Source organism: Miniopterus schreibersii (genome assembly GCF_964146895.1).
Source record: "Miniopterus schreibersii genome assembly, chromosome: 15".
Lineage (NCBI taxonomy): Eukaryota > Metazoa > Chordata > Mammalia > Chiroptera > Miniopteridae > Miniopterus > Miniopterus schreibersii.
In genome coordinates, this window is record NC_138115.1 from 41,486,506 (window position 1) to 41,501,515 (window position 15,010).

Genomic DNA, 15,010 nt, shown 5'->3' on the forward strand with positions numbered 1-15,010 from the left:
CAGGCAGAGGCATCACCTCGCCTGGCTCCTTGGCGTTCAGGTTCACGTTGCCGGGGTCACTCCAGCGGCATCTTGTCCTTTGCCTTTTGTGGAGACTGGTGGCCGTGTCATGCCTCCCGGCTGGGCGGACAGAAGAGCTCTCAGCCCAAGGAAGGGCAAAGGCTTGGACGGACCTAACGGACAGATGATCGCCTTTGGTTTGAGTCCAAATGAGAACGGGGACTGCACAAAGTGGAGAGAAATTGATGAAGAAAATCGCAGAATTGTGCAGTCATTTGGCACTTGGCCAGGCCAGAGGGAGCCCCGCAATAAATCATAATTTTAAGACTGCCACTGCCAGGGAGGCCTGTAAAAATTAGCATTTTCGCCAGAGCTGAATGGAAGGTCTTCCCTTCCTTTTCTTTCCTCTCCCCTCCCCATCCCCTCCCTTCCCCTCCCCCTCCCCTCCTCTCCCCTCTTTTCTCCCCCCCTTTCCTTCCCGCCTTCCACATTCAGTGTGGAATTTTCACGCATACATAGAACAGCGCGTGTGAGCAGCTCCACGGCCAAATCTGAAGCGTTTCCACAGTCACCTTCACCAGCACATCAACCCGAAACACTTAATGATGAAGGAATGTACCCACGAGAGAGAAGCACGTGAAGTACTTTTTTTAATTCCCAAAAGCTTTGGCAGAGGTGGAATAAATGAACCACTTTCTAAAGCTTTTAAGTTCATGCTGTAAAAAATAATAAAGTCAAGAAAATGTTAAGTCTCACATTCCCCTTTTGGGGGCAGGTGTGCTGACGCTGAGTTGATAAATTCTCACTTTATAATCAGGGAGCTGCTATCTCCACACAGAGGAGAGTTAAGTGAAAATACTCACCTTCCAGTGGCCGGGTAGAGCAGTTTGTAGGAAGGGCAGCCTCCCTTGGGGACGCGGAGGGGTGGCCGGGAGAGAACCTATCCAGCTGGAAGGGGTTTCGGGGGGAGAGGGCCGAGCGAGAACTCCCGCAGCAAACAGGTTGTGTTGGAGCGGTGGACGGAGTTAGTGGCCTCACGTCCCCTCCCCTCCCAGGGCCTGTGCCTTTGGCAGTGGGACCTCGCACTTAGTCCCATTGCCTCCCCGCTGTTTGACTCTAGGCTCAGCCCGAAGCTCGCTTTGCTGTTGGAATGTCAGCACCCTCAGTGCCAGCGGCGGCCCTCCGCCCAGAAGGGCCAAGTTCACCAAGGTCCCCGTGCTCTGTTCCCTCATTCGCCACTCTTGTCTCTTTCCTGCCCCCCTTGTCGAGTCCATCTCTACTTTCAGAAGCAATCACCTGTTTCTCAGAATCCTAATGAAAAAAATCCCTTCCCCATTTTAGCTCAGCATTTCAGAACAGGACTTAATCCTCTCGTCCAGTTTCTGCAACTTTTTGGTAGGTTCAGAACAACTTTTGGGGGCATTCTGGCACATCTCCTAACATATACTTAAAAACACAGGTCTTAATGTCGAAGTGAGAATGCTTTAAGGAGGACAGTGTCCCACAACAGATCTTTTGGGGTCTAAAGGAAGTGTTTTTACAAACAGGTAGTGGACAAGATCTGGCCTATGGGCTGTACTTTGCCAACCCCTGGTCTAAAGCACAAGCCTGTGCTTTAACATCCTTTTAAATCCTTTAAAATCCAAAGTAAAACATTTACATTTTAAAAGCATATGTGAAAAGTACTGCAATGAACAATGCATTTTTTAGAACTACTTGGTCATTTCAGACTTCTACTCACCTGACTGTAAGTTAATTTATGCATCTTAATGTTATGCAGTTTTCCTTTTAATGAATTAAAATGTTCATTGAGTGCAGGTTATTATAAGAGAATATTTAGGATTCTTGAATTTCATAAAGCGATCCATTCGTTCTTCTCATAATGGCCTCGTAAAAATAACAAATATTTTGAAAGCCAAATGGCTTTTATTTCAGTTTCAGACTTATACATATATATTTTTCCATTTTGTGAATATTTGTTTTGTTTTATTTTTGTTTTTGTTGTTTTTTTCTTTTTTCTCTTATTGGTTTGAAAGCAAGGTCTATTTAAATGCTGCGTCTTTTTTTGAGAGTTTCACAGCCCTCGTTCCATGATGAAGGTGGTACCCAGTTGCCGTGGAGATGATCACCAAAGCTCCATTGAGGCCTGAGATTTGTAGTGGGAAATGAGCATCAAGAACAAATGAATTTTTATGGCACTTTTAAATTACAGAACTAACCTTTATGCTGACCCTATCGTATTATCAGTGGGATCATCTAGTTATAATTACTTTTGCTGGCAATGAAAAGTTGTTGGATATTAATACTAAAGCTGAGCTGCCTGGAACACAGAATTAGACATAGCCACAGGCCATATCCAGTATTCAAACCACAGTTCTCCCCTGGGAGAAAGAGCTAGGAGAATGGATTCTCAAGGTTTCTGAATGTTGTTAGGTATTTCTGTAAATGGGAGACAGATGATGTAAATTTGAGAGTTTTTGCCTCTTGACATGTCTGCACTAGTGATTTTTCTGGGTAGACTAATGGCATGGAAGTTAAATTTGGTAATTAAACTTTGGTTCAAGACTATGTTACCAATTCCCTTGGACTAAGATTGCCACATTTAGCACACGAAAATACAGGATGCCCAGTTAAATTTCAATTTCAGACACACAACAAATGCTTTTATATTGTATGTTTCATGCAATATTATACTAAACGTTATTGTTTATCTGAAATTAAAATTTAACTGGGCATCCAGTAATTTATTGGCAACCCTACCTTAGAGAAATCACATACGTAATCTTTGTGAGCCTCAGTATTTTTATTTACATTCGTTTTTATCTAAGTGCTTTCTAGCTCTAATAAGATTTTTCAAGGTTAGGAGAAGCTAGTTGCTATAACATGTACTCCCTACCTTCTAGGGGCTTAATACAACATGCAGTATTTTTCTTGCTCATATACATCCAGTGCAGTTCAGTAGGCTGCCTTCCACATGATAGTTCATGAAGTTAATTAAGTTCCTTTGTTTTCTGGCTTTGTCATTTTCAAAATATGGTCTCAATAAAATTGAACTGTAAAGTACACCTCTCCCATTGATGAAAACCAGGCATGGTTACCACCTAGACTTCAGCTACTGGTGAATGTTAAACTAACCATATTCCAGAAATAAGAAATAGGTTCTATGGGTCTCTCATCAGTTTCTGCCATATACCTGCACTTTTCTCATCCATTCACTCATTCATATATCTGCCACTGCTTTAGGCATTGAAGACAGAGCAGGGAGCAGACTGGATAAAGTCACTGCCCTTTGGAAAGTTGTGTTCTAATAGAGAGAGAGATAGAAAACAAACAAATAAACATGAGACTACAATACATTAGCTATTATGCAGAACAAAGCAGTATGCAAACATGGAGAGTTATGGGGGTATATTAGATAGAGTTTGGGCCTCTCTGATAAGGCAGTATTGGAGCAGAAACCTAAAGGAAGTAAGAATGTCTGGGGAGAGAGGATTTCAGGCAGAAGAGGAAGCAAGTCTAAGCTATAAGACAAGAATGTGCCTGTGTAAAGAACAGAAAGAGGCTGGGGTGGCCAGAGCATGGGGAGCAAAGGCGAGAGGGTTGGTAGGAAAGCAGATAAGAGAAGCAGGCCATTGCAAAGACTGTGGCCTTTACTCTGAGATGTGAAGCCATTGGAGTGGTTGAGCAAAAAAGTAATATCCCACTAAATTTTAAGTCAGATATTTAAAGAATTTGTGCTGCTTTACTGAGTACACTGCAGATGGGCAAAGCTACTGCAAGATACCAATCTCAAGGCTGTTGCAGCATTTCCAGGTGATACTGATTAACCAGAGTACACAGAGTACAGTTTGTAAGAATTGGATGCATTTAGAATATATTTCAAAGGTAGAGAAGAGATTTGCTGAAGGTGCAATAAAAAGTGAGAAGGCTAAGATTACTCTGAAGTTTTAGAGTAGAACAAGCAGACATTTACTGATATAAAAAGTATACCAGCCCAGCCAGCATAGCTCAGCTGTTGAGCATCAACCTATGATCCAGGAGACTGAGGTTCGATTCCTGGTCGGAGGCACATGTCCAAGTTGTGGGCTCGATATCCAGCAGGGGCCATGCAGGAGGCAGCCGATCAATGACTCTCTCTTACTGATGTTTCCACCTCTCTCTCCCCCTCTCCCTTCCTCTCTCTGAAATCAATAAAAATATATATATTTTAAAAATCTATCAGAGAAATGTATAGGGCTGTTAGACATCAGAAGGATTTAATTTTGAATAAATTAAACTTGAAGTGCCTCTGAGTCATTCAGGTGTTGAAATAGGCCTGCAATTCAATGGAGTGGTTGAAGCTGAGGTCCGATGGGGTCATCAAACAATTAGACTGAGTGCAATTGCCAAGAGAATGAATGTAGACGGAATACAGAAGAAGGCTAAAGACTAACTCCTGTAACAGTCAGACATTAAGGAGGTCAAAGAGATGAGAAAGTCAGCAAAAAATTACTAAGAATGTGTAGCCAGAGAGGAAGGAAGTACTTCAAGGATAGATTCAATCGGATGTCCATGGAATCAAAGCTTCAAATGCTATTTGTTGGTTAAGTTGAGAATTCATTAAGGGCCATTGGATTAAGCAATGTGAACATCACTGGTGACCTTTCAAGGGCTAATTTGATGGAGAGATGCGGCTGAAAGCCTAACTGAAGTGAGCTCAACAGAGAACAGAAGGCAAGTCCTCAGTCACTTAGGGAAGTTGCCTAAAGGGGATCAGTTCTGCAAGCTCAGAAAATGCCCCCATCAAACTGAAGAATCATACACAGCAGGGCTCGTCATGAGTGGGCCAGGGAGGAAGGTCAACTATTTTGAAAAGCCTGCCTCTCTCTATTACTATCCTTCTCTCCACTTCCTGTCTCCCTCAACCCCAGAGATCCCATAACACCTCACAGGTATCCAGGGTCCTCAAGGTCAACTGAAAATTCTCCTCTGGAAAGTAACTAGCAATAACAATAGCTACTGTTATTGCATTTATTATATTCCAAGTTCTGAGTTCAGTGCTTTAGAAATGTTTTATTTGATCTTTGCAGTCGTCCATGAGATAATTATTACTTGACTGATTTTAAAGAGGCATGGGGAAGTTGAAAGAAACTTGCCCATGCTGACCCCGATTGCATGTCTATTGAACTCAAAAGACTTTTTTTTTTTCATTTCACAAATGCTGCTTCTATGATATATCATTTTGCTGCTTTTGCATGTGTGTGTTTAACATGATCTGTGATAACAGAATGGGTTTGCACTGCCTTGAAGAGACTTGGGCATTAATGAGCAGGTAGTGGTGATCTGATCTGGGGGACCATGGGAGCCTTCCAAGATCACACTTTGGCTATGTGCCCTGATGCAAGAAGGTAAAACTCATAGATAAATGTTCGAGGATGACTGAGATGTCTTCCCTATCAAAATGAAACATATTGGAACTTTCTCCTTACAAGTCAAAGAATATCAGAGAGACTATTAGAAACTTCCCTTTTAGAAAGAAGGAATTGTTGCATATACACAGGTGTTGTAACCTTTCCAAATTCTATTGTTTTCTAGAAGAAAATTATGCCTTCCCCAGAAAGCTCCCAAATATTTCAGTAGTGTACAGTTATTGGGTTTAAGTCTAAGCAGATGTAAGCCATGTGGCCTTTAGAATTTGTGCTAATTTGCATGTCAGATCATGGGACACAAAGATTAGACATCCAGGAGTTCAAATCCCAATTCTACAACTTACCAGGTATGTCTCTAAACCTTGGTTTCCTCATTTATATCTAAAGATAATACATCTTACTGTTGCCCTGAGAATTCACACATGTAAAACACTTAGCTCTGCCTTGTCCTTAATGGTAGCTGTTATGATTATGAATTTCAATATTGACTGAACCCAGACATCTGCAAGACCTTAGAAATTGCTTCTATAAGCTACTGGACACAGAAAACATGTTGTACTAGGCTCTCAGAGACACTGTGATGTCAGAAGGTTAGCATGGAGACAGTAAGAATAAGAATTATTATTATTTTTTGTACCATGCCCTATGCTAAACATTGCACATGTACAGTATCTTATTTAAACTTCACAATGACTCTCTAAGTGCTAATGTTACCCCCATTTTACAGATAAAGACACTGAGGTATAATAAGTAAAATAAATTGTCCAAGATCACACACCTAGAAAGAGGTGAAGCTAGGATTTGAACAAAGTTCTAATGGCTGCCCTCTTCCCTAATGAGACATAAGAACAAATACCTGTACTTGTAAAGCACTTTCTAGAGGTAATCTCCATTTATCAATTCAAAGGAAATTATTAACCTTGCTTTTATTCTTAATGTGGTTTTATAAAATAAACACTAAGCATTAGCACTCATCGCTGATATAATGTCATGTGAGTGAAAGGTTGTTACCTGGACACTCAGAATAAAGTACAGTCCCATTTCCATTAGTTGTATGGGTTGTTAAAAGCTGTTATTATAAAATTGTTTCCACTCCATTTAAATAGGACCGACTGTAAATTGGAGTAATATTATTGTCTCAATTCGGATGATATTCCAGTGTTCAGTAAGGGGGGAAGGTGGGGTGGAGGAGACGGGAGAGAAAAGGGGACCACAGTCTAACGAATAAATCTATCCCTTACATCAGCATTCACTGGTAGCTGATGTAAATAGGGAAGGAAGGACAGACAGCTTTTTACAAATCTGCCATTTACCTAGTGGAGGCATCCTGCGGGTTACCCTACAGGAATTCACTTTCCTGCTTGGTTTGCCATGGAAAGAAATGAAGACCTGACAAGCAGAGCGCCTAGGTTTGCTTAGCTGTGAGATTTCCATTAACCACACAGAAGTTTGCTTGGACACACTGTGTGTTCGCGTAGCGCACAGTGGCATCTTTTCATGACCCATCATTGTCTGGATAGACTTCCAAAGTCCTGAGTAAATAATACAGTAAATAGTGTGCCCTGTCCTTTCTGTCAGGCTACGACTATCACAGGCTGAATAAATCGCAACAAGACCAAACACAATGCATAGTAGTTAAATGTGTTCTTGTGCTCGTTGGCACTTTAGCCACTCCCTTCAGAGCACTTTCTCTCCACCAGACTATTGGGAATGTGATGATAAAGTGCAGATAGAGAGAAATTCACTCTCCAAGTTTTATTGAGGACCTTTTCCCTAACTAGTAACCATAAAGTATTCTCTCTTAAGAGTTCATATTAGGTACACAGTAGGATGACATCCATAGCTAGCAATTATTTATACAGCCTGGTTTTGCAAAACCACTTGCCCATGTATTTTCTTATTTGCTTGGAGCAAGTATCACTATTATTATTTCATTTTACTCATTAGAAAACTCCAGCTCAAAATGGTTCAAGGATTTTCTTAAAATTATTTATCTAGTGAGCAGCAGATACAAGACATAGGTGCCTGTAGTTCCATCTCCAGGACCTATAATCTTTCCACTACTCATCTTCACATACAAACCTATTAGATCTTTGCTACTAAAGTATGGTCCATGGAGCAGCAGCAACCCCATCACCTGGGTACTTGTTACAAAGGAAGACTCTCAGGCTCCACCCAGACCTACTGAATCTGAACTTGTGTTTTTAACAAGCTCTCCAGTTGACATTAAAACCTGATGAGCACTCTACTCGTGACTCACATGTATAGTATGTCCTTTCTCCAACTGAAATAATGTATTAATAATATATTAACATGCAATGGTATTTGAAATCCTGTATTAAATACCAACAAGGCAGTGGAGATCATGCCATTTCTTCAGATATTATATGGCCTTGAAGGTCTATCATCTTCACTTCTTGAAAATCCCATTTTGGTAAAAATACAACCACATCCATAATTGCACAGACACCCACCTGAACAAGGGAATTATGCTGTGTGTCTCTACCTGTTTGGGTAACAGTGTTCCTTTTCTAATGAAAAGCATGGTGGATTGAGAGGGTAAGCCATCTGAAGCTTGAGCCAGGTATTCCATTAGGAGCTTTCTTGCAGATGCAAATTTTTAATTAAATATTTGATGCCAAGTAAATGCTTGTGAAATTACAGACCCCCTACCATATGGTGTGCTGCTCAACAATGGATTATATTTGATGTTCCTAAGACAAATTATCTATTGGAAATCAGTGCTACATCCAATAACCAGTTAAATGAGTTCAGATAAGTCATTTAAATTCCTTGTTCTTATTTTTCTTGCCTGCAATGTTACATTGGATCATCTCTATGCATCTTGTCCAAGTTTCAGCACCAAATTGGAATTTTTAAAGTTTCCACAGATTTACAGAGTTTGAGAGAACCTAGTGGATTCACAGCCACATAATCTCTTTCCCTTTGCATTCTTTTGTAAATAGAATTCTCTGCACCCTTCATTAATTGCACTTAAGGTAACTGTTTCCTTTCTTATCCTTAGCACAAAAGAGCTTCTAAAATCTCAGCAATGCAGTCCAGCTCAGCTCCAAAGTGAAGTACACATGGTTGAATGCCAAGGAGTTGCTCAAGCCCCCAGAGGAATTCACAGTGTTATCACAGGGCCAGATGCTGGTAAGTTAGAGTAGCTGGCCTGGGAAGGAGGTTACAGCTGAAAAATTACACAACAGCAGAAACCTGCATCCTGGATCCTATTCAAATAAGCCCCAGAAGAATGGCTCACTCCATTTTTAGAGTGTGTCTAGGCCTTTTTATTCTTAACCAGGTCTGAGACGTCCCTCTCACTTTCCTGCCCAAATGTAGCCAGTCTTTTTAATTTTTTTGTAATGTTTTTTATTGATTTCAGAGAGAGGGAGGGAGAGGGAGAGAGAGAGAGAAACATCAATGATGAGACACTCATTGATCGGCTGCCTCCTGCACACTCCCTACTTGGATCGAGCCCTCAACCCAGGCATGTGCCCTGACCAGGAATCAAACCATCACTGCCTGGTCCACTGGTCGATGCTCAACCACTTGGCAACACCTGCCCGGCTGTAGCCAGCCTTTGAGCAGATATTTTAGATGAGACCTTGAGATGGGGGCATGCTGCCAGCTGGTGCTGGTACCTGAGGGGTCACCAGCACCCTAAATTCAGACATCTGCTACCTGGAATAGTAATAGTGTGTGTGTGTGTGTGTGTGTGTGTGTGTGTGTGTGTGTGTGTGTGTGTGATTAGTAGGGGTAGAGTTTTAGAAAGAGAAAACAAATTCCAAAAGTCCAGGAAGCACTGGGTTGAGTAAAGTCCAATAATATTTAACATAGGGCCTCAGACATTACTATACCTAGCCCTGGAATGGGGCTCAACCTTCAACTCTGTCCTCCTGGAATGTTTCCTTTTAAAAAATTCTATAATGTGAATCTCAGCCCTCAATTTAGAGAAAGCCAGTCACTGCCACTAGAAAGTCTCTCCTTGTGATCTGTCTCCTTCTCTTCCAAGTCCCATGAGTCTAATCTATAGATCACAAATCCATTCCCTCCCTTTCAACTCCAGAAGTGTGGTTGCTGAGTTAAGTCTAGAATAACTCATGAGAGGGGGCTTGCGACAAAGTAGGTGCCATAGAAGTCAAAGGAAAATGATCTTTAACACTCTATTCCAACAACCAGTTTTTTGAGGTCTCTCAATCATGTGAGGTCAAGCTCTGTCTCTTCATTTTTCTGGGCAGTAAGCAAGTAGCTATTGTAACACACATGCACCATACATGCACACAATAATTTTCAAGGGCAATAGAGTCTAGACCAATGGTCATCAACCAGGGCTAATTTTGTCTACCAGGGGTCATTGGCAATGTCTAGAGACATTCTTGGGCATCACAACTGGGGAAGAGGTGCTATTAGCATCTAGGGAGTAGGGGCCAGGGATGCTGCTAGACATCCTATGGTACACGCATAGGCCCCTACAACAAATTATCCAGCCCAAAATGTCGTTAGTGCTGAGGTTCAGAAACTCTGGTCTAGATATGTAATATAACTTTGCAAGGAATCCCTACCTACAATGACACTAATATTTTGTGTTATTTAACAGATAGTGGTGGAGCTACACCAATCCACTTCAAAGAAGAGCTCCCCAACTTTCTAACTTCATTCTTGCCATCATCTGTAATCTGCTAAGAGTTTCAAGACTGGTTCTCAGGTAATTCCTTTGCAGTCCTGCTTTGGTGGTCTAAGACCAGGCTTTGAATGTGGGAGTGTCCAACACATTCACACCCTGATGCTTTACATTCTTTAAAATAATGTGTGGCCAGTTTCTAGAAGTGTGAAGGACCACAGGAACATCTATCAGAAAAGAAAGTGAGGAGAATTCTTCAAGGCTTACAGTTCCCTCTAAACTCCAGAATTATCTGATGGCATTCACAAAAAATCTATGCAATAAAATGTGCATGAGCCAAAGAGTTGGAAAACCAGTGGTCAGAGGCCCTATGTGTCTTACTGAGACCATAGTGTTGGCTGACTCTTACCTGGAGAGTGGAGGCTCTCTCTTCCTCAGTCCTGCCTCCACAGCACAGGATGCTCTGCTCCCCTAGTGCGGGAAGACTTCCGAGCTCCTGGATCTAAAGCCTCAGAAGCATGTACCAGTGTATTTAGGGCTTGCCAGGACTCAGAGTAGGCTAACCTCACCTGCCTGTGGAGGCCCCCGCATTCCTGAGCATGCCACTCTTACTTCTTGCCAATATCTCATGGGCATCAAATCAAGAACATGTTGAGAAATAATTTTGAAATCAGCCTCAAAGAAATCAAAGTAAAGTTAAAGTCTCTCTGAGTCACAGTCACAAGAAGAAACACTGTCTGAAGGTACCTGCATGCCCCAGAGCTGGGGCTAATAATATAAAGAGAGCCTTCTGCCTAGAAATCAGGAGAGCCTGGGGATGGGAGGAGCCTGTGGCTTAGTTTTAGCCTTACCCACTTTCCCTACTTTATTTCTCTAGAAAATAGTTGAGGTTGGGAGTGTGTTTTGTATAGTTTGTGTGAAATTCCTTACATGGAGGGATAAATTCTACTTTCTCTGTTTATGGGGTGGGCAGCCTGTGAACACACTGCTGGCTGCATTACCTTTGGCTTGAGATATCTGAAGGCGATAAATTCAAGTTTCATCAGGTGACTCATAGGAAAGGTACGTTCCCCTTCTCTCCACTTCCACCAATTTTTAAGGGTGTATCATAATTGCCCGAAGGCTTCTTAAACACAGACAGCAATGTTGCTCATTGTGTAGGGCTGGGGTGGAGCCCAGGAATTTGCATTTTAGACAAGTTCCCAGGCAAAGCTGATGCTGCTGGTTTGGGATCAGTCTTTAGGAGCCATTATCCTAAACAGTATGATCAATGTTACTCTAAACCAAAGATTATCCATGTGACTCCCTCCTTAGAAACCTACCATCGACACTATTGAAAAAACTTTATGGTCTTAGCCCAACTTTCAAGACCCCTCTAAATCGACCCATTTCCCACCACTTCTTTCTAAGCTTTACTCAGTCTCACGAGGCCACCTCCATTCCTCAGAACGTGTGACATTTCAGTGTTGTGCTCTTCTTGCAGTGTCCTCGCCCACCATCCTCATCAGAGTGAGTCCTACAAGTGTTTTAAGAAGCAGATCAAGCGTCACTTCTTTCCATACCAAGCAGAAACTCTGGTTTTGTCACACTCATCACTCTTTCCTCTTATAGTTTGCTCCTAACAATAACAAAGCTCTTCTCATTTTCTTTAAAAAACAAAACAAACAAACAAAACAGCCCACAACCAGCACTGATACCTACTTGATGCCATTGGCATGGTTTTCAGTTAAATAATTTTGTGGAAGAAATATCACATTTCTGTATTTTTATAGCTTTATATTTTTAGTTGAAGTCTAACATGAAGCCTTTACTGAAATGGGTTGGCAGGAAAAGTAAATGCAGTCATTTTAGAGCCTCGCCCTCCTCTCAGGCTCACACCAGAATCCAGGCCTATGTGGTGACTGGAATCGGGAGCAGGACTTCTAAAGCCAGTTCCCAAATGCACTGACCCACTGATCGTCCAAGCCCACAGTGGTGGATCTCTGCTTTATGACAAGCTTGAGATATGGGAATCAGAGCTGAAACTGGAAACAGCAGGCCCAGAGTAGATGCATCAGAGAGTTAATTAATACCTTTTGGATACTATTTGCATGTAGTACATGCTTGGATAGTCTCTGAGAAGTAGCAACTAAAAATAACACAATGGTGGACATTTCAAATGTTGCTGGTAGGAGACGCAACTTCAAAGCATGACAGTCTTTCAATCAAGACTATATACTGATCTACAACTAATATAAAATAATATTGAATTTCAACTATAATTGCAAAGTGAAAAATAGAATTTAGGAAGTGACAATAAAATGTAAAAGACATAAAATTTAAAATTAAAAAAAAGACTACACCTTGATCACCTACTAAGCTCTGCAGAGCATCTACTCTCAGTGAGGAAGATGTTGGCATTTTGAGTAAGAGGAGATATTGTAGACAAACATTCACGAAGCATTATTATGTAAAAATAGTGGTTTATGAAACAATATGTGCTTGTGATCTTATTTATGCCAATATATGTGAGTATAAATACAGAGAGAGGGATGTTTAGAAATATATTTTAAAATATTAATACCATTTTTATTTGAATGTTGGTATTGCGGTTAATTCTTTTTCTTTATACTTCTTGGATTTTTTTAAGGAAACTTTATAATGAACACATATTTCTAGCATAACACATGCATGCATTTTCTCAATTTTAAGACACCATTGATGATAAGAGCATCATAAAGTTAATAGCTTCCCAGTTTAAAATACTCACTATTTATTTCTATATATTATTTTGTATCGCAACCAAATGTCTGACTTGCTCATGGAGGGGAAATAATAAAAACTTAGAGTTTTTTTCCTAATAAAAGTGAGAAGTAATAATATGAGATCATACCTCAGTTACAAGTTAATGATCATATTTTACACAATATGGATATTTCGAAATTTAAAAATTTTAACATTAAGATGGACATCTGCCATTAAAAATAAACACAAGTCATTTGTCAAAGCTGTAAATTCACAGACACTGAAATAACCAAAAATGAGTATGTCTTAAATTCTAGAGTCTCTCAACAATGTTCATAGACCAACCCAAAAGCCAAGTACAAATAATGAGACAAAAAAAAAAAAAAAGACATCATCAACTAATTTCCTCTTCACTTTTTCATAACATGGTTGTCTGGTATTGCATGTGGCTATTGCGAAAACGAATGGCAAATCACTTTTAGCAGCCAAGATAAACAAAGAATCTTAATGATAACAGTGTTCATCTGTTTAAAAAGAAAGTATGCGCAGAGACCAAAAATTTCCAAGTCTGGTGGTGGGTGCCCTAGTTTGGTTACCCAGAAGCAGACCCGAGACAAGGAGTCATTGCAAGTGGCTGTCTGCAAGTTGTAGGGGGTTATTTCCCGTTTCTTGCTATTATCAGCAGTCTGGGTTGAAAACCCTTGTGCATTCACCTGGGCCTTTGATTACCTATCCGACTCTCAGGTTCCTCTTTTCACAGATTTCCGTCCTTAGGCAGAGGCCGCTGCCTGAAACTACTGGCAATCAGGGAATTCAACAGGCCTCATGGCAGATGGTCTTCTATGTGTCCATACGTGGGGTCAAATTATATTTGACTAAGCTGAATGGCCAATTACATGCAAAATTAGGTTGGCTTTTTCCTCTCACCAATTTGATTTACTATCAATCACATGGATTAAACAATTGATGCTCATTTTTTAAGCAGATTTTGCTGTCATTATTTCTTTCCTCTTTCCTTTTTCTACATAAAAATCCTACAGAAGAAAATACATATGTAAAGTAAACATACTAAATGTAAATGATAAGTATATTGAGTTATATAGTGAAATATAACACATAGAATATATTCAACATAGAATATATTTGATGTAAATTATAAATAGATTAAATTGTATATGGGTTCCAATTTTGAAAGCTCTTAAACTTTTCTACCATTTATAATGCCAGTCATCCTACACAATCTCTAGTAATTTTCCCAAGGTCACATGGCTGATCGTGGCAGTGCAGAAAATAAAGCTCAGGTTTCTAGTCTACGTTTGTTGTTCCCAAAGGTGACACTTACTTGCATTTCTATAGAGAGGTGATGATGGCAATACTGTACTTAGCTTCAGAACCAAGCTCAGATTTTATTCTGTTTGACAAAAGTATATGAGTAGCCTTACAACAAGAGCTTGCTTAATTGCAAATACTTTTGACGTGTGTGTGTGAATTCCCTTTGTAGAGGAAAAAGAATTCGGCCACATGAAAGCCTCTGCCGTCTGAAACAGAGAGACTCAGCCCCAAACACTGGTTCACATCCATCGTTACTCTGCGGTGATTCCTGAGGCAACAATTAACTAAGTGGGCCCTGAGACGACTTTGCTGCCAGGAGGGATTAAAGAATTTATGAGTCACTACTTGTGTTCTAAGACAGGTGACAAAGAAATAATGTCGTGATTTTTTTCATTGAAACCAGCGGTTGAATGGAATTCCCTAGTGAGAAGGGGAGTGGTGTTGGTTTAGACTCTAGCAGGCCCCTTGAGAAAACTGTGTAGAGCGGGGATGAGATGACTCACTCATTTCTTTCTTCAATTAAAAGGACAAGAACCATATGATTTCACTCATATGTGGGATATAAAACAAAAAGCAACACATGAACAAACAAGAAAAACAAACTCACAGACACAGACAATAGTGTGGTGGACACCAGAGGGAAGGGCCATGTGGGGAGTGGGAAGAGGGGGAAGGGAGTGAAATACATACAGTGATAGAAGACTACACTTCGGGTGGTGAACACATAATGCAATGTACAGATGATGTATTATAGAATTGTACGCCTGAAACTGATATCATGGGATTAACCAATGTTATCCCAATAAGTTTAATTTAAAAAATAAGTATTTAAACACTTTTAGTACTTCAGACAGCACTAAACTGGCTTGAACAGAATAAAAAAACACACAAAATAAAATAAAAATAGAGCAGATCATCT

The 15,010-nt window shown here is 40.5% G+C and overlaps 1 protein-coding gene across 4 annotated transcripts in view; it reads right to left on the reverse strand.

Annotated features, from left to right (window-relative positions):
* Positions 1–15,010, reverse strand: part of LOC308567671 (uncharacterized protein) — a 275,010-nt gene that overhangs the window by 94,677 nt on the left and 165,323 nt on the right. The gene's annotated exons all lie outside the window — the stretch shown is intronic.